The 25,416-nt window shown below is 53.1% G+C and overlaps 1 protein-coding gene across 1 annotated transcript in view; it reads right to left on the reverse strand.

The window, feature by feature from the left end:
* The window catches only part of GRIK4 (glutamate ionotropic receptor kainate type subunit 4), a 188,549-nt gene extending 167,302 nt beyond the window's left edge, over nucleotides 1-21,247 (reverse strand). Inside the window, exon 1 of the mRNA XM_038161536.1 lies at nucleotides 20,697-21,247. The gene's annotated coding sequence lies outside the window, so the exon portion shown is untranslated. The remainder of the gene's footprint in view (nucleotides 1-20,696) is intronic.
* Between the last annotated feature and the right edge of the window lie 4,169 nt (nucleotides 21,248-25,416).

Genomic DNA, 25,416 nt, shown 5'->3' on the forward strand with positions numbered 1-25,416 from the left:
GCATGATGTGGGAAAAGATGAATTCACAGCTCACACGGAGGCTCAGCTGCAGAGCAGAGGGCCAGGAGACCCCAGCACAGATTCCCCTCATCTGGGAGACCCCAGCACAGATTCCCCTCATCCGGGAGACCCCCTCATCCGGGAGACCCCAGCCAAAGCCCTGTGACAGGGCCAGGGGCAATCTTGGCACTCCTGCAGGGATGTGATCCCTGCCACATCAGCCAGGGATCCCTCATGGCAAGCAGCACCTTGAGCTAAAGTGGAAAAGTGAGCAAAGTGGAAAGTAAGCAAAATTCTCAATTCATCCCCAAAACCAGTGCAGACAGCACAATTTCAGAGCAGAATAAGGTTCTCCAGTTCCACAGCAAGGCAGGGGAAAAAAACAAAACTTCACCAATAATTCAAACTGCTGCATCCAAAGGAAATCATGAGGCTGCTCTTGTTCCCTTAAAGATTTTTTTCTTCCTATTAAAAATATTGAACCCCAAACCTTTTCCATTGCAACACCCCCAAAAAAAAAGTAAAAATCACGAGGAGGAGGGGAAGGAAACCAGAAGCACAAAGCACAACGGAGGCACCTCTGCCATCGATGTATTGAAAGCGCTAATCACAATCCCATAAAAACAGTTAACTTGATTAAGCCAAGCATGATTTAGGCATGGTTCCCCCACTGATGCTCCCAGATTTCCTGACAGGGCTGGATGTACCAGAGGCTTTGCACTCCCTGTGCCGGGGGAAGGCTGCTCCAGCCTGGCAGGGTCGTTTGGGATTCCGGAGACGCCTTCCCCTCTCCCTCTCTCCTTGATCAACTCTGCCACACTCATACAGCACCAATTCTTCCGCAGTTCCCTTCCCCACGTGCCCCCACTCCTGCACTTGGTACAACTCGTCCCAATTCCTCCCTGCTAATTAAAGGAAGAGCCTGGAGACGATGAGAGGGATGCTCTCCTTGGGTGCAGCTTCAAAACCTTCCCAGCCGCTGTGATGTTCCCGAGCCCCCGGGGCACAAACCACACAAATCCCAGCCCTAACGAGGCCTCGTTTGTGCTGCGGGAAACAAACAAGCAGGCAAACAACACCCAGAAAACCAAACCGTTTCCTCTGGGTCTGAGGCAGGATCCCCCTGGCACCAGGATGCTCCATCCCCAAAACTGAGCCACAACCACTGAGTGGGAACATGTCACAGTCACATTTTCTGGAAAAATCCCCTTGCCCAGGATTCTTCTCCTGGGAAACTGAGAAGCCTCAGAGAAAAAGGAAAACAATATTATCTGATTGCTTCTCCTGTGCTTTGCTGCTTTGGAATGTGCTTGGACATTGTTTCACTGGTTTCATGTGAATTGTTTCCACTCAAAGGCCACTCAGTGCCAAGCTGTGTCAAGGCTCTGGAAAGGAGTCACAAGTTCTTATTATTATTCTTTCTACCTTTCTGTAAATATCCTTTCTGTATTCTTTAGTACAGTTTAGTATAGTAGTCTTTAATATAAGACCATAAAATAATAAATGAGCCTTCTGAGAACATGGAGTCAGATGCATCATTCCTTCCTCATCTGGGGAACCCAGCAAATACAAGAGGAACAGGGCTGGAGCTGCCAGCAGCCCCAAAAACCTGTTGCATTCCCAGGGCCACGCTTGCAACAAGTGTCCTTGGCCGTGTGAGCGGTGCTGCTGTGAGGGATGGGTGTTTGGGTGATTTACACGGAGCTGACAGGCAGAACAGGCTGCTCAGAGATGTCTCCTGGGAGGCTGATGCTGGAGGACAACATCCTCCAAGCCTTGCTGAGCAGACCAATATCAGCCCCGAGCCAATAAACTGAGATAAATCAACAGCAGCACTTCACTCTTGCTGAAGTCAGACTAATTACACCACACAGCACGGCCCAGAGGGGCCCGGGCAAGTCTGCCTCGGAGAGAAACTGTTTACAAGGGCACCTGGTGACAGGACCGGGGAACAAATGTCAGCTTGGAGCTGACAGAGAGGAGGTTTAGATGAAATACTAGGAAAAAAGCTGTTCCCTGAGAGGGTGGGCAGGCCCTGGAATGGATTTCCCAGAGAAGTTGTGGCCGTCCCATCCCTGGGAGTGCCCAAGGCCAGGCTGGAGCAGCCTGGGATAGTGAAGATGTCCCTGCCCAGGGCAGGGGTGGCACTGGGTCATTTGGAGGTCCCTCCAAGCCAAACTATTCCATAATTCTGTGTGAGCAGCTTGCCTTGCCCTCTGCTCTGTGTTTTTTCTGCCTCTGGCCCCTCGTGGAGAGGCCATCCCCAGCAGGTCACTGCAGCGAGGAGTGACCAGCACTTCTGCACACAACGGGAAGAACAACCTGCCCAATTAAACCAGCAAAGGGAAGCACTCAAAAGGCTGATGACACAGCCAAGACCTGACATTTGAAAGGTGAGAAAATGTGAGGGGGAAAAAAAAAACCACACATCTTGAACCTAATGCTGTCAGGCTGCAGCAAAAGGAGCATTTGAATCACCCAGTGCAGACAAGTTGAAATAAATCTGACAGTCTCAGAATACAGGTAACAACCTGAAAACCACTTGGATTGGATTTGCTGCTGCAACAACCTAATTTTTATTTCAGTCCTCTCACACTCTTGGTGAGTAAATTCCCCTTTATATGCACAGAGAGGGGATGTTCTGCATGGACGAAATGAATATATATACACAAGCAGCTACACAGAAATCCTGGCCTTGTTGCTCCCCCATCTCTTGGCTGTCCTCACTGCCACCACCAGACACCTGCATCATCTGCAGCCATGAAGATTATTAATTTTTTAAAGTCTCATTTATTTTAGCTGCTTCCCTGAAAGCCAGCCCCAACCTGGAGCCCTTCTGCTGACACAAGGCCTTTAAAAAAAAAAAAAAAAAAAAAGCCTTATTGTTGCTGTCGACGTTTACAAATTCTGCTGGATCCATCTGTCCAGTTAATTACTTTGTGCAGTAGCCTGTTAGCTCCTTAAAAAAATGAAAAAGCACCCAATTATCATTCTGGGCAGCTCGCTGGATCCCAGAGAAGCAGCAGCACATCCCCGGTGCCACGGATGCTTTTGTTCCCCTTGTGAGCTGACAAACAAGCAGAGAGGGAGGGGAGCCCTGCAAGGATGGCTTCTGCTGCTGGGATGAGGGCAGAATTCCCAGCTCCTGGTGACGTGGGGCTCTGTCACCGTGACACTGCTGCTGGCTCTCCCTGTCCCACCCCTTCCAGCAGCTCCCCCCTTACCCATCCCTGTCCCCTCCCCAAATCTCCCTCTCTTCCTCACATCCCTGCCCATCAGACACTTCCAAACACCAGGGACAAGGTGGCCCTGATGGGGACACAGCTCTGGGGGACAGCTCCTCCCACACACCCTGTGGTAATCACACATCCTCTGAACAGAGAGAGACTCCCAGGATTTTCCTGGGAAGCTGTGAGAAAGCTCAGAGAAGGAATTAAAACAATTACCATCTCAATCTCTGCACCTGGCAGGCAATCTCTGTTTGTCAGAGATTTTTCCAAGAAGGAGCTGTCCCTTCTTCACCAATAGGTGAGAGAAGATTCCTAAAGCCAGTCAGGTCTTAGGTCCACCATTGTTTCTGTGAGAACAATGTGGGTTTCTAATAAAAAAGTGGGTTTTTTTGTCTGTGGGTTTCTAATAAAAAAGTGCCTTTTCATGCCTTCTGATGAGGGAATCTATCACCTTTGTCCTGATGCCCCTTCAGTGGTAACACCCCATTCCTAAATGTCCCTCTGGATGTCTGGGTCCTTCAGCAGGGGGGTTTTGCTCGGGCTGGCCTTCAATGAGAGCATTTTTTTGCTGGAACAAGGGGCTGAATTCAGCTGCTTGGTGCTGTCTGCCTGCAGTTTGTTGCCAGAGTAACCAAGGCACCGGAGCTGCCAGGGCCGTGCTTCAGGGGAGGGCAGGGGCTGCTGCCTGGCACCCGCTGCCATCGCCCTGGGGACACGGGGAGAGGGTCCCCACGTCCTCCACAGGGCCAGCTCAGCCTGCAGAGCTCCCCAGTGGAAAAAGGGAATGTAGAATCACTCCTGGCATCTCCACAAACAACTGTGAGCCAGCCACTGCACCCCCCCACCGTGAAACTGGGATTCCAGTTCCCACTTGGCCACCTTGCTCCAAGCCTTTGGACCCATCTCCGAGTCTGTGCCTCACTGCAGTCACTACCCAGCCTGCCTCCCAGGTTTTCCCAGAGGTTTTCCCACCTTTGAGGGCCTGGATGTGTAACACGAGAGCAGCAGCAAGGTTTGCCAGGTGCCTGTGTCACCCTCTGGTTGGGGTGACACGAGCCCCAGCCGTGTCTGCTGCCTGCAGCAGCCAAACCTGGCCTCGGGCAGCCAGCAGAGGCTGAACAGAAGTGGTTTTCTTCCAGAGAGAGAATAATTTGTGCTTTGTACACCCAGAGTGCTAACGCAGCCCTGTCAGACAGAGAATGCAGTCTCTGCACATCAAATCAAACACCCCCTGATTTTCCTGTTTCAGGGCTGAGGTTTGCCCAGCACAGCTGAGCTCTGAGCTCTGCAGACCACCAGGCGACCCCTGCCTCCCCCTCCTTTCCCTCTCCCCACGCTGATGGATTTATAAATTGGGTTTTTCATCTGTAACCTACCACTCAGCTCGCTGCCCAGTCCATTTTGGAGAGGTTTTTGCAGATGAAAACAGACAGGGAAAGGACACAAATACAGGGCTCCCCCTGACTTCTCAGCGCTCCCCTATCACAGCACCACAGAGGCCAGGCAAAAACACTCCCAGGCCACAGAGCTGCAGACACAGGCTCAGCCCTGCGTGGGGAGAGCTGCTGTTATCCTGCACATGCAAACGAAGCCACAGCCCTGCCACACACGGGGTTTGGAGACTTGTCTGCATATGAAGGAGCTCTGTCTCTCTGCTGATTCCCTCTCCCAGCCTCTGTGAAGTCAGGAGACCCAGCCAACCCTGCCACGCACAGCGACTCGCTCCCTCGCCGCCTGCTTTGCAATTTTAATTTCTCACCTTCCTAAACAGAAGAAGATTTAGCATACCCTAGTCAGAAATATTTAATTTTCCAAAATTCTTCTCCTTTTTTTTTTTTCTTTTTTTTTTTGCCTTCCAGAGCCCTGAAAGCCTTGAGATAATGACATTTTCACATAACACCCATCTCGATTTACATAAATCTGCTCGGGAAGGATGGACTGCACATCACAGGGAGCACAACCACACTCGAAAATCCTTCCCTGTGAGGGTGGGCAGGCCCTGGAATGGATTTCCCAGAGGAGCCATGGCTGCCCCATCCCTGGAAGTGCCCAAGGCCAGGCTGGATGGGGTTTGGAGCAGCCTGGGATAGGGGAAGGTGTCCCTGCCCATGGCACTGGATGAGCTTTGAGGTCCTTCCAACCCATTGTTATTCTGTGATTAGCTCTATCTCTAATCAACCACGGACTGAAACAGGCCAAAAAATTCATCTCAATCCCTAACAAGGAGACCTCTGCTTGTTGCTGGAAGTCTGGCCTGTGCTCAAGAGGTTCAGATGATTCCCCTGAGGTCAGGTGGCAGAGTTATTAATTAGATCTAAATCTGTGCATTATTGTCAATACTGGCACAGGCTGCTCTGCGGCCATGAGGCTAAAACAAAGCACCGAGAGAGAGGCAGGAAACCCCAAGTTCCCAGTCCCCAGGGCTGTGCCAGCCCCAGGAGCAGGCAGAGGTTGAGTTCTGGGCTCTCTGTGTGGGGAGAGAGGCTGGCACGGGGCAGTGCAGGCTGTGACACTGATGGAGGAGCCGTGGGAAGCAGGCAGTAAATGAAGAGCTCTGTTAGTCCTCCCGTCCATCCAACAAGCTCAATCCTTCCAAGCCATTTGTCTAATCTGTTCTTTAAAATCTCCAGTGACAGATCCTCTGCAAACTCCCTTAGCAATCTATTTTAGCTCTTCACTATTTTTACTGTTCAACAATGTTTCCCGATGTCCAGCCTCAATTTTTCTTGCTGCAATTTCTGCTGTTGAGAAGAGTTCATTCTCTCTCTTTCTTTGGAGATTGTTTCTCTTTGATTCCTGGGGGCTTGTGTTCAGGTTTCCAGGCATTAATAAATCAAACATTACAGCACAGAACTGATGGCCCAGCTTATCTGAGCTGCCCTCTGCAAGCCCAGCTCAGGCATTTGCTGCTGCTGAATCACCAGCCAGACCTTTGCATACGGCCCAGCACAAACAGGAGCTCTGCGGGTCAGAATCCCAAACTGGCAACCAAAATTAAACAGGAAATAAAACAAATTAAACAAATCTCTACAGCCCCGATTTTCCCTTACACAGAGCACCCAGATCCAGGCACCCAAAGCAGTGGTTTCTGTTTCATGCACGTTAATTGCCTTCAGCTCAAAGGTGATTTTTGTGCCCAAACTGCAGATGGGAGCTCCCACCATGGAAACTTTGCCTTGTGACCTTGGAGAGGAGAGGGAAGCAGTGCCCTGCCACAGCCCTGCTGGGACCTAGAAACCACCAAGGCCACACAAACGAGGTGTTCAACAGAGGAATGGGTGGGGAAAAAAAATGGGAATGTGGTGGGAAGCAAATGGAAAAAGAGCAAACTCTCCCAGTAACCACGACCAGTGAGGGGCACAAGCTCACCCCTGCAGACTGGGGAGGGACATCTCTGCTCCAACCCCTCCTCACACACACAGATTTCCCTCTCTAGCCCCCCCAGAACATGAAGCAGGTGCAGAAAGGAGCTGCCTGCACCCCATCCAGGGGGAAATGGAGCTTTGCTGATGCCTTGCCCTGATCCCCCAGCCTGTCCAGGTCACTGTGTGCTCCAACACTGGGCACAGCTGTGCCCCCAGCCTTGGCTGGCCCCAAACACCAATGCAGGGCCAGCCGTGTGCCCCACCATGGTTTGGGGCATCCCTGGAGCCCATCCCAGCACCCCCACAAGCCCATGGGCACAGGGACACCCCAACCTACACCACACAGCTCGTGCCATGGCTGGAGCCAACACAGCGCTGGTGGCTCCAGCAGAGCCCTGACAACTCACAAGGACCATCCCAGAGCAAGAACAAGCCTCCAGCACACCCGGCCAGGCCTCCAGCACCCACCCAAGCTTCCAGCACACCTGGCCGGACCTCCAGCACCCACCCAAGCTTTCAGCACACTCAGCCAGGCCTGGATCTCCTGTGGGTGCTGCCCTCAGCACCCCTCTTACAGCATTCTCCTGTTTCAAAATGACATTTTGACCATTGCTCAGCATTCCAGCCCATCCTGCAGCCTCCCAGGCCAGCCCTGGGGACAGGGACATCCCCAGTGCTCCCAAACCAGCCAGCCCTGCCTGCACGTCCCACACCCGACACCGCAGGACTCGGGGGCTCATCACCCTCCCAGAAGGTGGGAAAAGGAAGCAATGCAGTGAATTTCCTCCCTGCTGTCTGTGCCAGAGGTGCTGCCACACACACCCAGAGCACCCTGGCAGTGCCTGCAAGGAGCTGGGATCCAGGGATTGCCTCCAGCAGAACCCTCCCTGTGCTTTTTCATCCCTCCAGACCACTCCATAACGCTGTGACACCCCTGGTGTGCTACTTTATCTCTCTTCATTCCACCCAACCTTTTTTCCCCTCCTTGCAGCCGCTGTTCCCAGGAAGGATGGGCCAGCAGCTCCCAGCTAATCACCTGAGACATTAACAAAAGCAGATGCAATTATTTGGAAGCGCTGCTCCCCTGATGGATTCCGTGCCGAGCCTCTGCAGGCTGTACCCATTTGTTGCCTGCCTTTTGCTCCCAGATCCCATAAAGAACTTTTCCCTGTCATCATTAGGGCTGGTGCCTTTTTGTATTCACTGACTAACTGCTCCCAGTGGCTCCACATTAAAAAAAAAAAAAATCAAATCTGTTTAACTTGATTCCAGTTGCAAAATAACAATACCCCAAACACAGAACAATTCTCCTGGACAGGAGTAGAAACATGACAGGAAAACACAGAAACCCCAGCACAGCTCGTTCTGCCAGACCAGAACCACACCAATCACATCTCCCTGCTGTTTAAATTAAGGAGCTTCATCCGTACCTAGGGAAGAAAAAAAAAAAAGAAAACAAGAAGCCAGCACATGCACAGCAGCTGGTTTGATAATTCTCAGCCATTTCCCTGATAATTAGAGGTTTTAGATGCTCTAACAAGGGGAGCACCGGTTCCACCCACGGGGCAAAGTTCAGGAGGAGCTGGAGGAAAGTGAACCAAAAAAAAAAAAAAGTGCAGTGAATTAAAATTCAGCAGCTCGTCATCTCCGTGGGAACACCCAAGTACACAAGACAACAGCTTCCTTTAATTAAAAAAAGACTCATCTCAATCTGTTTTCCACAGTCTTTTTTTTTTTCTTCTTCTTTTTAGGAAGGGCATTTGAAATTTTTGATAGAACAATTCACAGCTGCTCGTCCGAAGCTACCTGTTTTCACAGCTCCAATTATTCACAGTTAAGAAGGGCAAAACGGGGCCACAGGAACCCAAATTTCTCACCCATCCTTTCTGAATATACAGATCCAGTGCTCTTGGAGGAGGGAGAGGAAGGAAAGGGAAGTCAAACATCCACCTGCTCTTCCCAACCCTGCCATACCCCAAAGGGTATCCCAGTGAACCCAGCCTGGCCACCATCCAAAACCTGAATTTCACAGATGTTTTTTAAGCTGCATTTAGCTCAGCAAGCTGCCCAGCTGTGCTTCAGGAGCCAGGGACAATTATTTGTTGAAAATATTCTTCGTTTCCCTCCTGGTTTTTGTTGTTTGTTTTTTGGGTTTTTTTTGTTGCCCGCTCCAGGAGCACTCCCAGGGTTGCCTGATTTGTGAAATGCTCAGTGCCAGGGAAGGATCAGCTCAGGCAGAGTTGGGGGCACAAGGATGAGCACAAGCAGATGGCACGACAGACCCTGGGTCAGCTGCTGAGCTCCTCAGCGTGGAACACAAAGCTCTGTGCAAGAGAGAGAGAGAAAAGCCATGGCAGAAACAACGCCAGTGTCCCCAGCACAGGTGTGGGCCCTGCCCGTGACCTTGGGAAAACACCCAGGGCTGAACTGAACACAGAAATGATCCCAGACAGGGATGCTGCTGGGAGCAGGGACACCAAGGGGACAATGACACTGCGACACCAGCCCAGACCCTGACAGGTTCAAGGCTTCAGAGTTTCCCTTCAGCAAACATCCATCCCTTCCCTGGGAAGGATTCATTTCTTCCCCACACTGGAGCTGTTTATTGAGGCACAAACAGCCAAGAAATGGCAATAAAAGGAGCTGGAAACCTTCCTGGAAGGCAGCACCTTTCCTGCCACCCTCAGAAGCCCTGTGCCACCCTCAGGTCCCACAGAACACAGCCCTCATTCAGACAAGGATTCCCAGGATACAACAGGGGGATGCACTAATTAGAAAGATCAATAATAACAAAATATTTGGGTTGGAAGGGATTTAAGAATCATCCCATGGGCTGGGACATGTTCCATGAGCCCAGGCTGCTCCAAGCACATCCAACCTGGCCTTGAAGCACCTCCAAACTGGAGACAGCACCCCAGCTTTAAACTCTGAATCCTTCCTTTAACTCCTGGAGCTCCCAAATCACTCCCTCCTGAGCTGGGGGGAAAAAGGAGGCACAGCCTCCCACTGAAAGCATCAACCCTGCAGTATCAAACGGTGGGAGAGGAGAAATCAAACACTAAAAACCCCTTTAAAGCATCTTGGGCATCCACTCCACAAGAGGCTGCAGCAAAACTCTTCATTAGTCTCGGCAAACTTGAAAGGAGTGAAAGGAACCAATGAGTAATGCAACGCTATAAAAAGGTGACAACCTCAATAAGAGGAGAATCAAACCCCAGCTCAAAACCAGCACGCAAACAAAGCTACAGAACCAGGGAGGGCTCGAGCCGAGGTGATACAGCCCAGAAATTCCATCTGCACAAGTGCATTTGGAGCATTCCAGCCATCCAGAGCAGCTTGGAAATGGTGGGATCCTAGCCCTGGCATATGCACTAAAGCACGGAGACAACCATCATCTCCCTGGTCTTGGCAATCCCTGCCAGGAATTGCCACTCCAGGAAGGAGCAGGTGAGGGCTAGTGGCTCCATCAAGCATATGTGACAGCTCTAAAAGCTGCATTTATGCAAGCAAATGGAGCAGAGCAGCTGCACTGCATTAACACCACTGCCTGCAAATGGGACTCGGGTATTTTTGTGACTGGAAATCTGCTCAAGGAGAAAAGTGCTCCGAGTTCTGCGTTCAGAGCAGCACTTCCAGCTCCTGGAGCATCATCCCATGCTAATCTGCCACGTTCCAGCAGCACAGGCTGGTCCATGCTTTACGGGATGAGGAGGGACAGTATCCCTCTGTGGCATTCACATTTTCTGAAAAATCCCTGTGCCCAGGATTTTTCTCCTGGAAAGCTGAGAAGCCTCAGAGAAAAAGGAAAACAATATTATCTCATTTGCTTCTCCTGTGTTTTGCTGCTCTGGAATGTGTTTGGAGATTGTTTCACTGCTTTCTGCTGTGAGTTGTTTTCACTCTCTGGCCAATCAGGGCCAGGCTGTGTCAGGACTCCAGAGAGAGTCACGAGTTCTCATTATTATCTTTTTAGCATTGAGTAAATATCTTTTCTGTATTCTTTAGTATAGTTTAGTAGGGTGTTCTTTAATATAATATAGTATCATAAAATAATAAATTAACTATCTGAGAACATGGAGTCAGATCCATCATTCCTTCCTCCCTGCCACGGGATCTCTGCAAATACAATATCCCTCACCAAAAAAACCAGCCCAGAGAGGAGAACAACTCCAATCACTGCAATTCCCAGCAGGATGGACCCTGCAGACAACTAAAAACACACCAACTCCACCCATGACCTCAGCTAAGGGCTATAAGGAAGGATTTATTCAGTGTTTGGTCATCCAACTCAGGATTTCTGACCTGTTGCTCAGAGTCCCCAGCACAGGAATCTCCACCTCCACCTTCCCAGGCTGATGGAAAATCACTTTCTGGTTCTTGTGGCCCTCGAGACAAGGTTAAAGCTGCACGTTGCCAAAAATTGAATAGATAAAACAACTCTAACTTATATTTTTTTACCACCACCCATTTCTTAGGCCACTTTCCTGTTTCTGAAGGCCACCTGTGGGTAGAAACTTGGGCAATCCTTTCAACTCTGCAGGATTTTCCTCTTGACACGATGATATTCCCAGAAACCAGAGAGCCATGGAGTAAATTCTTATATAATATGATAATTGACTTGGTCTCTGAAGGATAAGCATGTCAAGATCCTAAAAATCATTTTTTTCCTTACCAATGCAATAAAGATGTGATTGAAAGTGTCGTGTTCTGGGTCTATGAGCAATATTCTCATAACTCATCATCTAAAACAAATTGTTCTTTCATTTGTACAAGTTAGAGGAGATTCCCAGTCAGACAAGCTGAAGGCAGGAGTTTAAACAGATTCCGCATGGCAGAAGGAATATTAATTTCCCTCCCCCCTGTTATGAATGTTAAATCACAGTTCCTCACCTAGGGTTAATTAATCTTTCCAAAGGTGCTCCAGCCCACCAAACACACACCAGGAAGATCCTTCACGCCACGAAAGCCCCACCACAAATCTCAGAGCTCTGCTGCACGCCCTGGCAGGGAAGGAATAATTGAATGTGCAGAACTGCACCGTGAGCCTCATTCTTTGGTGGGGAGACACAATTATCCCAGATCATGGGGTGAGTGTGGGAGAGGAGCTCCTTTGGTGCTCCTGGGACGAGCTGCCAGCTCCTGGCTGGGTTACTGGGAGGACCCAAGGACGTGTGGATGCCGTGCTGTGTCCAAGCCTCCTGCTCCAGCTCACCTTGGTGCGTCCTGCACGGGAACCTCCCGCACCTGAGCGCTCCCAGCCCCCGCAGGGAGCCGCAGCAGCTTCCCTGCCGCACAGAAAGGGCTCCGGTGGAAGGATTACACAAGTCCCGTCACCAGCACGACTCGGCCGCGATTACCTGATCACAGAGCCATTTACATAACAGACACCATTAGCACAGAAAGCTTTTGGCTTCTCCTTCCCCACCTCTATTGCCATAAAACACCATTCACTCCCCTAATTGAACCTCCAGCAACAAAGGGCCTCTAATGAACAGAGCAATTGCTGGGGGAGCTCAGACCCTAAATCCAGGCAGACAACAGCTCCTGGACCGAGTTCAAACACATCCCCTGCTTAAATTCTTGTCTAGGGCCACTTGAAAACCCTGAAGTATTGAAGCATTAAAGGTACTTGGGAGAGAACAAGGATGGTGTGCGGGCTGAGCTGGCTCCAAAGAGGAGGCGATGATGCTAATTATCCAGCTGGTAAAATGGAATCACTGGGGGGAAGAAATGAACAGCCAAGCCGGTTCCTGGTGCAAGAGCAGCTCTGTTCAACCAGGGGTAGGGCACCCGCCCGGGAGGAGCAGAATTACATCAGGGTGGTGACAGGCAATCAATGAGCACTCAATTAACACTTACAATATTACTAACTTAAGCAAAACATGTTTTTGCAAATGGTAATCTCTCCCTTGTACTGACACAGCCCTAATTTAATTTTCTTCAGCGCTCCAGCATCAAGCATGGAAAAAAAAAAAAAGAATGAGAAGCCACCCTCTGAATGGGAATATGCTTCAATTCTGCAAAGAGAGGAGTCAAAGGGGGGGTGGAGACAGGGCAAGGCTGGCATTCCCACCTGGAATCACTTTCCATGGGGAAAAGAGGAGGCAGCACTGGCCAAACCTCCCCATCCCAAGCCCTGCTGAAGCTGGGTTTGTTTCCAGCTTCATTTCCTCGCCTCTGCTCCTTTCCCACTCTGCAGCTTTAAGGTTGGTGAGGTAAGAGGTGAGAGTAACCTTCCAGAGCCCCGTGCCCTAATTAACATGCCAGCCACCCACTGAACGTAATGATGCCTCTTAATCTCTCTCCCTGGGTCTGCCGAGCTCCTCTGGGAGGTGGCACGGGGGATTTGTGGCTGCAGCATCCTCCCTGCGTGTGCAGGAGGCTCGGGAGGTGTGGATCTCATGGGACAGCAGGAGGAAAGCAGGACCCTTCAGACACCCTGAACACACCCAAACAGGCCTGTTCCAGCCCCAAAAGCATTGAGAAAAAGGAGATTTTTTAGCTGGATAAGCCCTACACATGGGCTCAGCTGCCAGCAGCCCAATCCCTTCTACACTGCAGCCCTGCTGGATTTTACATTCCTGCTCTCCCCCACATCAGAAAAAAACCCAGACATTCATAACATAACTGAAAGATTTGAAGGGCAATAATGACCATTTTGAAAATCTTGTTTGAGTTGTGATTGACTCATGCTGAGCTTTTCCCACTCCAAACCTGCAGTTGACCTAAAAGAACGCTGGCAAGATTTATCATTTCAATTTAAAGAACAGCAAATGTACCAAGTCCTGGGTAATTTGCTCCTGTGCTTAAATATAAAGCTGTACAAAAATAAAACATGGCTTTTTCTTGTCTGGATTTATCCAGCTTGAGCACCCAGCCACAGAACCATGGCCTGCCTCCCAACCTTTGCCTAGCAGGACTCTCTTCCCCTGCTTAAGTACTCCTGGACAGTAATCGAATCACTCCTTTTTGTGAGGAGGAGAAGATTGGGCTTCAGTCTCTCTCTCTCCAGCCTGCTTTACAGCCCTCACATCATCCCTGTGGCTCTCCCCTTATCTCCCTCCAGTTTGCCAACATCATTTATAAGGTATAGATACCAGGGCTGCACACAATGCTCTTCCTGCTTGTATTCATTATTTCCCTGCTTAGACAGCCCGAGATAGCATTAGCACTCCTGAGGATTCGCAGCACAGCACAAGACCAGCCAGTTATTGATAAGATAATGAAATTAAGCTCCTGCTTCTCACCTTGATGGGGGTTCCTCTCTCCAAGCGTGGGGTTTACTGCCCACTCTCGTTAGTGAGGATTAGTAAATTATCACAGGGGCTACCAGTGCACTCAGCCTTTCCCTCTGTAAGCCCAGGGAACTGGCTGAACCCCACACCCTCACACCCACCCATGTGGGAACATGGAAAAGCACTCGGGGTGCTGCAGACACCCCAAAATCCAGTGGCTGCTATCAGAACTCCAGGCTGGAGGAGGGGAGTCCCTGCCCAGGCCCAGCCACAGCTCCCTTTGTGCTACTGCAGCAGAGCCCCATCCTGGGAGCCAAACAAGCTCCAGCTCCCCCATCCCAGCCCTGCCAGGACATCCCTGCCAGGACATCCCTGCCAGGACCAAACCTACCCCACCAGGACCACAGCACTCCCACCAGGGCATCTCCCATGACACAGCACAGCTCGTGCCAGACCCTCCTTCCCAAGCCGTGCTCCCCCTTCCCTGACCCCAGCAGGATTTTGGGAACAGGGAAAGCCCCTGGCCCCACTCCCCCAGCCCCGAGGTGGCTTTTGGGCAGCACTGCCAGCACCCTGCAGGCTCCCAGCCACCAGCTGGAAACTGCAAACTCATCCAGGGATCTGCACCCAGGGGTTTGCTCCCAGCACCTTCCCCTCCTCCCTACCCCCCCCCAGCAGTTGGGAGTTCATATGGCTGGATTTTCTCACCCACAGTCAGGGGGAAAAAAAAAAAATTGTCATAGAAAATGTGCGAGCACTGACATCTTAAGACAAAAAAAGATGCAGATTTCTCAACTGTTCACAGCACATTATGGAAATACATTCTCAGGGACTATTAAATATGGGATTATTGACTAGATGAGCAGCAGCTCAATGGACTGGCTTGCAAATATGTCTTTAGACAATTCTTAAAATGCAGATTAATTATCTAACAGACAAGAATAGTTTTTTTTCCTACAGACTTTCTAATGATCTGTTGCATAAACAAGCATCCAGACAGTTTTGTTTGCGCTTGTGGTGGCTGCGATGTTCTTCAAGAACTAAATGGTGACTGAGACTTAAATCTTATTTAACACCCAGCAGGAACGCAACAAAAGGCACGTCAGTCCAAATCACTGAAAGCCACATCTCCTGAGAGACCCTTGGGAGGTCCAGCTGCCAAAAGACCCCGATTCCCAAACACCAAACTCCTCATATTCCACGGAGCATTCAGTTCTTCCCATGTTCATGTCATTAAAGCAGCTGCATCAGTGTCCATCATTTAACCCTCCCCCCAACCCCTTTGGAAATGAGCAAGGAATATTGGACTTAAGGGATATTTTCAGTGCTCTGCAGGTTCAGGAAAAGATCCCTGCTGGAATTCCATTTGAAAGAACGAGGTTGAAGTTGGGGGAGCCATTGCACTGAGCTCCGCCCTCACCTGCAGATTCCTTCTAACCTGTTAAGCCAGAGTTTAAAAACCCCATCTTGATTTTCAGCTTATGGTGGGTGCGATGCAGAGCGCAGAGGTCATTTCCTCACTGAAGGTAATTAACTTGTTATTTGTCAGCTGCGCTTCCAGCTCCCAGCCCTCCACTGCTCGGTGCCTTTTGTGATCGGCTCAAATGCTGTTGGGTATCAACCCCGCTGCAAAGCAAGTGTGAAACATTATTATTCCAGCTTCACACCCACTTTCCCTCGGTGTGAACAATAATGCAACGTGCTAGACAGTGATGAATGGGGCCTGGAGAGGACCAGATGCTCGGTGAGCATCAGCACAGGCTCTGCCCCAAACGTTGCTCGGGCTAAAAAAGAGATGTGATGGCCAGAGCTGCACACGCAAGCCTGAACAGCACTCAGGAGCTGGAGCAGGAAATAAGCAGAGAGCAAACAAGCAAGCAGCAAAGGCAAACAACCAGTGTGGGTAAAAGATCAGATTCTTTGATGAACCTCTTTTTTGGGGTGGAAAAAAAGCAGTTTTGGCGCATAAAGAGTTTGCAGATCAGCAGCGGTTGCCGTGAACCGAGTTTGCAGCCCCTGGCTCAGCCACTTCACCCAAACCAAGCCAGGTTTAGAGCAACTCTCTCAGCCACAGCAGCAATTTGCTGCTTCATCACAGCCTGGAAAGGACAAGCTGCCCGCTGTGGATCCCACCACAGCCTCCAGCAGCAGTGACAAGGAGCCCTGCAGTCCCCGTGTCTCTGAGCAGGGACAGAGAGCCATCAAACAAACCCTCAGCATCAAAGCACCACACGTTCCTTCAAAAAACACCAGCTCCTGTCACCGAACTGAAACCTCTGTGCTTTGAGCAGGAGGTTTACACAAAGGTCAGGGCTGAACAAGGGGCTTTCAGGAATCCATCCCCTCCTGGGGGGGCACAGATGATCTTTGTGATCACACTCAGCCGCGGGGAGAGGGGGCAGAGGCAAGGGAAGCTGATTTCTGCTGGAGCAGCTGAGGTGTGAGCACACAGCGAGGCTCCCGACCTGAAACTGCTCCAGCAAGAGCCAGGCGAGGACCCAGGGATGCTCCCAGGTGTCCCACAGCTCAGGGAGAGCTGTTCCCCACGGGTTGTTCTCCTCCTCCCCGACAAACACATCGTAACAGTCTCCAACAAGGTGAAAAAACTGCTTTTTAAAAATAGCAAACTCTTTAAGGAGCCGAGCACACGCCTGAGTGGGTGGGAAATTAGTGTTTCGTTGTGGCTCTCTGCTCACAGGGTCTGAGACCTCGGATGACTTGTTTGTGCCCCGCACGGATTTTTGCAGACTCATTATAAACCCTGGCAAAGAGGGGTTTGTAAGGTCGCAGGAGAATTTCCATTAACTGGAGCCTGGCTGGGGATTGCCAGCATGATCTATGTCTCCCGTTTATGCATATGCAGGGAGGCCAAGAGGAAGCTCCTTTGCTTTATTTCCACATCATGGTGCTGATGCTGAGCTCACCAAACAAACAAACTGAAAAGCCAGTGGGGAAGCAGGGGGAGGGAAAGAAAAAAAAATAATAATACAAAATGCCGTGCCTGGCTGTCTCCCTCATGAAGGATGCAAATGAATTCCGCAGACTTTGAAGCCAGGAGATCTCAGCAGAGATGAAAACCCCCCAGTGCTGGATGGCTCAGCAGGTGAGGCACCGGGTGGGTATTTTGTTACAGAGCTGCTCACGTGCGATGGGGACGAGGGATAAATGTTGGCACGGGGATGAGAGCTGCCTCATGGAGGTGCAATCCAGCAGCAGCACAACCCTCAGAGCTCTCCAATCCCCTCCCAGCACCGAGACACCACAGACCCCTCAAAAGCTGAATTTCAAACACAGAACATCCCCAGGGCTCGGGGATGGGGGCAGCACGGACCTGGGGGAAATCACCCCTGCAGAGGGACAGCTGATTCATCCCTGAGCCATCATTCACCCCCTCAGGAAATCCAGGGCATGGCCCCACCAGGAGATCAGGATTCAGCAGAATTCCTCTTGATTGACTCCACGGCAGCAAATCCAGCGGGATGCTGGCACAGCCCAGACACCCAGAGCCCCTATTCCAGCAGCAGCAAATCCCTGGGCTGGGGGGCTTTGGGAAGAGCAGATGTCACTGCAGAGCCCTCTCTGAACCACACAGAGATGGGGAGAGCCCTGCTTGCCCCAGCAGAGCATCTCCTGGGGCTCCCCAGCACTCGCAGCTCGTCCACACAGCCCCGGGACCTCCTCAGCTGCACACAAACCACACCAACTCTTCATGTCCCTGCCCGTTCTCCTGCTAGAATCCCACAGGATCACCCCGGATTTGTTATCAGGGATGGAGTCACTCAGGTTTTCCATTTTTTTCACACGCTCAAATCTGAGTTAGCCCAACCACTGCTGCAGCAGCCACACACTCCAACCCAGCAGCTTTGCCTCTGAATTCTTGCAAAAGCAGCCCCTTCCCGTCAGCATGCTCACTCTCCCTAACCCAGCTCTGATCCATTTCCACCTCCAAATCATTAAAGATAATAAATAAGGCCAGCCTCAGTGTGAGGAACCCTCACATAATCACATATCTACGCTCCCATCAGCACTCGGCCATTACACTTCTATTTTCTGCAGCTTAACTAAGAAAGCCAGCACTGAACTCTGCCCCTTATCCCACAGCTATTTATTGCCCACATTCTGCTATTTATTTCCTAAAATAGTCTCTTTTGGGTGGATTTAATGAAATATCCAAATAAATTAGGCCCGCTGGAAGATGTTGAACTCTTATTTCCTCAGCCTGAGGAAGGAAGGCTTCCCTACTAGGCAGCCATCCTCTGCACATAAACGGTGGTGATTTGACCCCCAGGGATGGACCAGCCAAGTATTTGAGGGATAATTAGGCCCTCCCAGCAGGCACAGAAGAAAAAACTCAGTTACCTGATATCACAGCTCTTCCTCAGGTTTGGTTTCTGGACAGGCAGAGCACAAATTCCTGCTGCAGCCATCAGCTCCCTCTGCCCGCTGGGGCTCCTGCCTTGGAAATGACCAGGGAGGAGGAGAAGAAAGAAGTGTCCTCCCCTTTATGTTTACACCTGCTGCTATTTAACACCGATTTTATCCCAGATCTACTGATCTGGAACACCTTGGGTTCATTTCTCCCTCTTGGAATAATTCAATCACTGCTAATTCCCCTCAGATGGGCACTGCCAGCTCTGTCCTGCCCGGCAGCCACTCCCTGTGACCAGCATGGAAACCATCCTGGTTTATCCTCTGGAAGGTGTCCCTGCCCATGGAATGAGATGAGCTTGAAGTTCCCTTCCAACCCAAACCATTCTGGGCTTCTCCAGTCTGCTCCTCACTGCATTTTCCTCCTCCTTCATCACAACCAAGTCCCACATCCATGAGCAAACCAAATCTTCCAGAGGCACCAGGACAGCCACAAAAATCCCTGTGTGTTACCACCACAATCCGTCCCTGCAAGCTCCCTCCCACAAATGGGGTTATGATGGGGATCCTCAAAACTGCTCCATGTCCTCCTCACAGGTTTTACACCTTCTTTTATCTCTCCAAGCCCCCCGTTTCTCCTGTCAGGGACTCCAGGACAGCATTTGTGGCTGCCCTGAGGGGACAAAGTGGAGTTTGCATCCTCCTGTGCTCCAGCAATCCCACAATCTCCTTTTTGGACATTTTTCTCCTCGTGGAGCTGCTGATACCCCAGAGATTCCTCCCTCAGGGTCTAAGCAACACCCTCCAATCTGTTCTCATCCTGCTCAGCCACAATTTCACTGCTCCTCCTGTTCACACACAGCAAGAGGTGCCTTGTTTTAACAGATTCCTCACCTTCCACGTGCTGCCTCAGAAACCTCTTGCCCCAGAACAAAAAGCATTTCTGAGGAGCTTGCAGAACTTCTGCCTGCCTGGAAGCATGAAAAATAAATAAAATCTGACCCCAGCAAGTGCTGCCCACAAAGATCTCTCCCCAAAGTCGGTGAAAATCAATATCCACACCTCAGGAACATCAGCAAGCCTTTAAAAAGGGCAAGACATCGACTGTCTGCACATGCTGAGTGCTGAGCAAAACCAGAATAAAGCTTAAATTGCCGTCAAAAAAATGAAGTTTCTTGGAGGAGAGCATTCTCCTCTGCCTGTCTGACCCACCCTAGGGATGTATCAGCTCCTTCATCTCTCGCGTCAGCCCTTCCTCCTCCTCTCCCTGCTCTTCCTCCTTGCCCTGCTGACCCCAAAGCCTTTCCCTTGCGCCCACCCAGCCACCATGCAGTGAGAACACCCAGCTTCTCCATCCAAGCCTTTCCTCTGGCCCTGTTCCACATGGAAACCCAGCATGTTCCTCCAGCAGGAGCAGGAATCCGACCCCACCAGGAACACAGAGCTCCCACACCACGGCCAGCTGCTTTCCCACCAGAATTCCCCCTGCCATCAGCCAGGATTTAGCTGAGCATCCTCCCAGCTCCTGGGTGAGTTTGAAGTTCACCCTCTGCTTTTCCTCCGAGCGGAGCCATCGCTGTGAGCACACACACACACGCAGGAGATGAGATTTCCTGGCACACTGAAGCTTCCAGGATACTTTGCAGACAGCCCTGCCCCTACCTTGCCTCGCTGCTCCTCTGAGGAGCTCTCAGAAGCCAAACTCCCTCAAATCCTGCCCCACGCACCCCCAGATTGCTGAGTGCTCCTTGGCACCGAGGTATCCAGACCTCTGCCAGCCCACACGACTCCTTGGCTGATTTTCCTTGCACAGCTTGCACAAGAAATCTCCAGCAAGAAACTTGCAGCAGCGTCTCTGTGCCTCTGGAAGCTGCAGGCAGCTGCTCCAATTCAGCCACTGAGAACCAGTCTTTTCAAGGAGATGTTCCTGTCTTTATCCCAAGATTTTGGGATAAAACCCTTCATTTTGGGGTTCACCTTCCCCAGGCAGCCTGTTCCCACCACACAAGAGGCAGATCACGCAGGGTCTAAGAGAAATGGCCATTTAAAGGGAATTTTTAAGAAAGAGCATTCTCCTTCCCTGTGCTGCCACTCTCTGCTCAGCACAGCCTGTCAGCAGCTCCCTCTTCCCCAAAATTCCAGGTGTCTCATCCCAGGGTATTCATTCCTGCCAGGTGCAGGGGAAAGCACCACCTGCGAACCACGGAGAGCCACACAGCAACTTTCCCAACTTCTGCCTCTGCCCATCAGGCCCAGCCCTGACACGGAACCCGAGAGGGGCAAGTTCTGCCTCTCACCATCCATTTCTGCCCGCAGATGGTTCCCTTCAAATCCCCAGCTCCAGACACATCAATACCGAAACAGGCTGGCATCGAGACACTTTAAACACGCCTTGGCGCGGTGGGAGCCTCACTGCAGATCCTTTCTCCCCCTCTGGGATACAAGGCTCGAGCAAAGCACGGCAGGGAAGCCCCAGCGCGGCCGCATCCCCCTCCTACCTGCGAGCACACACGGCTGAGCACCCAGGAGCCGGCGGCAGAGGCAGCTGCCGGCTCTGTCAGAGACTCCTGGGGATGCTCCCGGCTCTCTCCGATGCCGTAGGCTCCCGACTCGCCGCCCAGGGAGGCGGGGAGGGCTCTGCCCCCGGCTGCCTGCAGCGGTCACATCCAGCCGGGATGTGGCTGCCGGAGGAAAGGCTGCGTCGCCTCGCCGAGACAAAGGGGCTGGCTCCTCCTGGGGGGATCTCCCGAGGGGTGGGCGCTGCTGGAGCCCCGTCAGAGCGGCCGGGGTGCGGTGGCAGAGCCAGCTGAGCTGTCCCTCAGCATCCCTCGCTGGCGGCCGGTCCCCGGGGAGGCGGGCACGGCGCTGGATGCTCCGGCCGGCAGCACCTCCCCGCGAAGGACGCGCGTGTGGCGACAAAGCCAGCCCCGCGGGGGTCCAGTTAACTCCCCCAGGGCCACAGCCCCGCCGTCTCAATCCTATCCGGCGAAAGGATCCAGCCCGATGGATGGCGAGAGCCGAGCGGCGCTTGCAGCATCCCGCACCTACGCAGAGCCCCGGCCCGAGCCGCGGCTAAGCCGGAGTTTGGGCATAAATCAGCCGGAATAAAGTTAGGCCTAGGACGAGCTTTCTGCACGGAGTTTTCCCCGCACACTGGCCGGGCTCGGCGCTGCCGCCTCACCGGAGGAGTCCGTCAGCATCAGCCCCGCACGTCTGCGCACGCAGCGAGCGCTCCGCGATCCCACCGCGAATCGCTCCCGAGCTCAACTCCGCACAAACGCCTTCCAGAGCAACGACCCTTCCCTCCCCCAGCCAAAACCCGAGCGAACACGAGTTTGAGAGCGGTTTCCTCGCCGCCTCCGAGCGTGGCACGCAGGCTGCGAGCCCCGGGCAGCATCCCTGCCCGCCGCACGCTCCCGCAGCCGGGAGCCGCTCCCAGGTGACCCGCACGAGTTGGAGCCACACCGAGCGTCCCCTCCCCGCGCTCTTTGAACTTCAGCTCTGCCGAGAGCCCGAGCGTGGCATTTCCCAACTCTTGTTGCGCTAAAACACCGCAAAGGGCTGGTCCCAAAGTCCTTCGGCGAGTGCGGGAGGCGGTCGAGGGGCACCGGCTGCGGCCGGGGGGAGCTGAATGGGGCCGGGGAGGGCTGGATGTGGCCGGGGAGGGCTGGATGCGACCGGGGAGGGGGGGACCGAGTGCCAGCCAGGGGCACCGCCGGCAGCCAGCGAGCGGCGGCGGCTGCGGCTCCGAGCGCTCCCGGCCCCGCGGCTCCGCAGCGGCGGGCAGCGGCCGCGCCGAGCATCCCGCGGGGGTCCCGGGGGAGCCGTGCCCGCCCCCCGCCCCGGCCGCCGTCCCCTCCCGCGCCCCGCATCCCCCCATGGCTGCCCGCGGCTCGTACCTGGGCTGGGCTCTGCCCGCGGCTGCTCCGGCCCCGTTCGCAGCGGCGGCCGCGGGTCCCCGGCGGCGGCCGCGGGAACTGCAGGGGGCGGGCGGGGGGCGCTGCCCGGGCACCGGCACCGCCGGGCGGCGGAGCGGCCCCCCCGGGCACGGCACGGCACGGAGCGAGCGGGGGACGGGGATGGGTGGGGGGAGGAGAGGGGACAGGGATGGGTGGGGGGATGAGGAGAGTGGGGCGAGATGGAGGGATGCGGGGAGAGGACAGGATCCGGGATGGATGGAGGGATGAGAGGAGGGCAGGAGACGGGGATGGAGGGATGAGAGGAGAACGGGGGACAGGGATGGAGGGAGGGATGAGGAGAGTGGGGCGAGATGGGGGATGCAGGGAGAGGAGAGGATCTGGGATGGATGGAGGGATGAGAGGAGAACGGGGGACAGGGATGGATGAATGAATGGAGGGATGAGAGGAGGACAGGGGACCAGGATGGATCAGGGGATGTGGGGAGAGCAGGGCAAGATGGAGGGATGAGAGAAGAACAGGGGACCAGGATAGATGGAGGGATGAGAGGAAAGTGGGGTGAGATGGAGGGATGCAGGGAGAGGACAGGATCCGGGATGGATGCAGGGATGAAAGGAGAATGGGGCACAGGAATGGATGGAGGGATGCAGGGAGAGCAGGGGATCCGGGATGGATGCAGGGATGAAAGGAGAGCAGGTGAGATGAAGGGATGTAGGGAGAGCAGGCGAGTGGGATGGATCAGGGCATGCAGGGAGAGCAGGGGGCTAAGGATGGAAAGAGGACCAGGCAGGATGGGAGGGATGGAAAGAGGACCAGGCAGGATGGGAGGATGCAGGGAGAGCCATGGACCAGGGATGAACAGAGGACTGGGCAGGATGGAGCGAGGCAGGAAGAACAGGACACTGAGGATGGAAGGAGGACCAGGCAGGATGCAGGGAGAATGGGGCACTGAGCTGTGCCAGGGGAGGTTTGGGATGGAGCTCAGGGAAAGGTTCTTCCCCCAGAGGGTGCTGGCACTGCCCAGGCTCCCCAGGGAATGGGCACAGCCCCGAGGCTGCCAGAGCTCCAGGGGTGTTTGGACAGCGCTGCCAGGGATGCCCAGGGTGGGATTTGGGGGTGTCTGAGCAGGGACAGGAGCTGCACTGGATGATCCTGGGGGGTCCCAGCTCAGCCTGTTCTGTGGTTTGGTGATTCTAAGGATGGAGGGAGCACCAGAATCTGGGATGGAGGGCACTGAGGAGGGAGGGCAAGGAGCAGTGTGGCACTGGAACTATTGCTTCCAGCACTGACCAGCTTTAAGCCCAGACTAAACTGCTCTGAGTGGGATAGTTGGGTTTGGGAAAGCTGTGCTTGCTCCCCACACATCCCAAATCCTCAACGGCTCTGGGACTCCCTGCCAGCACCCTGAGTTTCCCTCCATCTCCTCTGCTTCTCCCTCCCTGAGAAGGACACAGGGTGAGATAATTTTTCTCCCAGCTGCTGGAATCTTCATTTTAAAGCTTCACCTCCTCCTGGTGCCCCGAGCAGGCTGGGAAAAGGCACCAGCCAGCGCTGGGACAGAGCCACCCACGGTGTGAGGCTGGGAAAGGCCAGGCAGGATCCTGATCCCCGAGATGCTCCAGCCCTGCCTGCAGCGCTGCAGTCCCGTCCTCCTGGTTCTGTTTGTTTGTAATGGCCAGGAAAGCAAAGCTTTTCAACCATCAATTAATTGGACTCTTGCATTAAGAGCAATGAACTATTATTTGACAGAAATTCATCTTCCCCTCCTGCTGAGCAGAAATAAGCTGGAGGAAAAGAATCAGGAGAAAAATAAAACGCCTCTGCCTCAGAGACAAATTACTCATGAGATACACAGGTAACAGGCATGGGGGGTTTGAGCTCATCCCTTTTACGCATCATTTCCCTCAGGACAACAGCTACAAGTCAGTGGCTGTGTGACAGATCCCTTTGTCCCAGTGTCCCTGCCCAGCAGGCCATTCCCAGCATTTGTTATTCCTGGGATTGATGAGCATTCCCCTCCTCTGGGCTGCTAATTAACGACTGTGGCCCTGCAGGTGCAGGTTCAGCCCTGCCTGGGCGGGCAGAGGGGTGGCTGACAGAGCTGGGATCTCTCCTGGACCCAGGGCAGCCTCTGTGCCAACCCCAGGAGTGGGAGCAGGACAGATCTCACCTCTGACCTCAGCTCTGAGCCCACCTGGGCCAGGCAGGGCTCCCCCATCCGCCTCGATCCAGGGGGATTCTGCATCCTCCCCATGGCTCCTGCCTCGTGCCAGCACCCCGCTCTCTTTTGGAGGTTTTTTGGTGTGGTTCAGATCCACCTCTGCCATGCCCTGAGCCCTTCATTCAATTACTGGAGCCTCACCTGAAGACCTGGAAACGCAGAATTTCTCCAGAATCCCCATGGCGTGGCCTAAAATCAGAGCAGAATCACAAGTTAAAGCACCCAGGCAGCCAACAGGGTGAGCTGAACTGCCTGCAAAGAAAGCTGGTTTGGTTTGGGGGGGAAAAAAAATCCAGGATTCCAACCACAGGAGAGAGGTTTCCACAGTGCCTTCTGCTGGGAAGTGTTACGTGGGGAGAGGAGGGGGAGGGAAGGCGCCCAGCGAGGTTTAAAATAGAGTTTGGTCATTTTATGAATGAGGTGATGTGACACAGTTCCCTGCCAAAGCTGGAGGGTTTGCTGACCTAGAAAATCCTGTTTTGGGGAAGGAGCTGTTGTTGGTGCGAGGCTGCAGATCCAAGTGTTACGGAGGGGGTGGGATCCCACTCCCACTCAGGGCACTCCGAGCCAGAGAGGAGGGGCTGAGGCTTCCAAAAGCCCTCGGGGGTGCTCAGGGCAGGGCTCTGCTCCCCCCTGTTCTAAGTTCTTCTCAGCCTTGTGATGTTTACATTCCTGTAACGAACTTTCTCGCACGGTTTTATGTGAATAATTCTTGTTTTGCATTCTTTTATGGAGGAGGAGACATTTGGTGGGCTGCTGGTTTGTCCAGTGTCACTGGAGAGGTGGCACTGTCACCCTCCAGTCCACTGCTGCTTTTGAAAATCTATAAATGTTGGAGTCAGGAAATAAACTTCCTTTCTTTTTACCTTGGAGGTTCCAGCGTGTGTGTCGTTTTGTTTTGTGTCTGTAGTGACACCCCCCAGCCAGCCCGGGGTGCTCCCGCCCGGGGAATCCCTGCCGGGATCTTCCCTGAGGTCACCCAGGCACAGGGGAGGGAGCAGGGCTGGGAGATGGAGCTCATGGTCCCAGAGAGCAGCACAAAGGCCTGGTGCCAGGGCAGGACAGCTCAGGGCAGACACA

This window comes from Motacilla alba, chromosome 24 (assembly GCF_015832195.1).
Source record: "Motacilla alba alba isolate MOTALB_02 chromosome 24, Motacilla_alba_V1.0_pri, whole genome shotgun sequence".
Classification (NCBI taxonomy): Eukaryota; Metazoa; Chordata; class Aves; order Passeriformes; family Motacillidae; genus Motacilla; species Motacilla alba.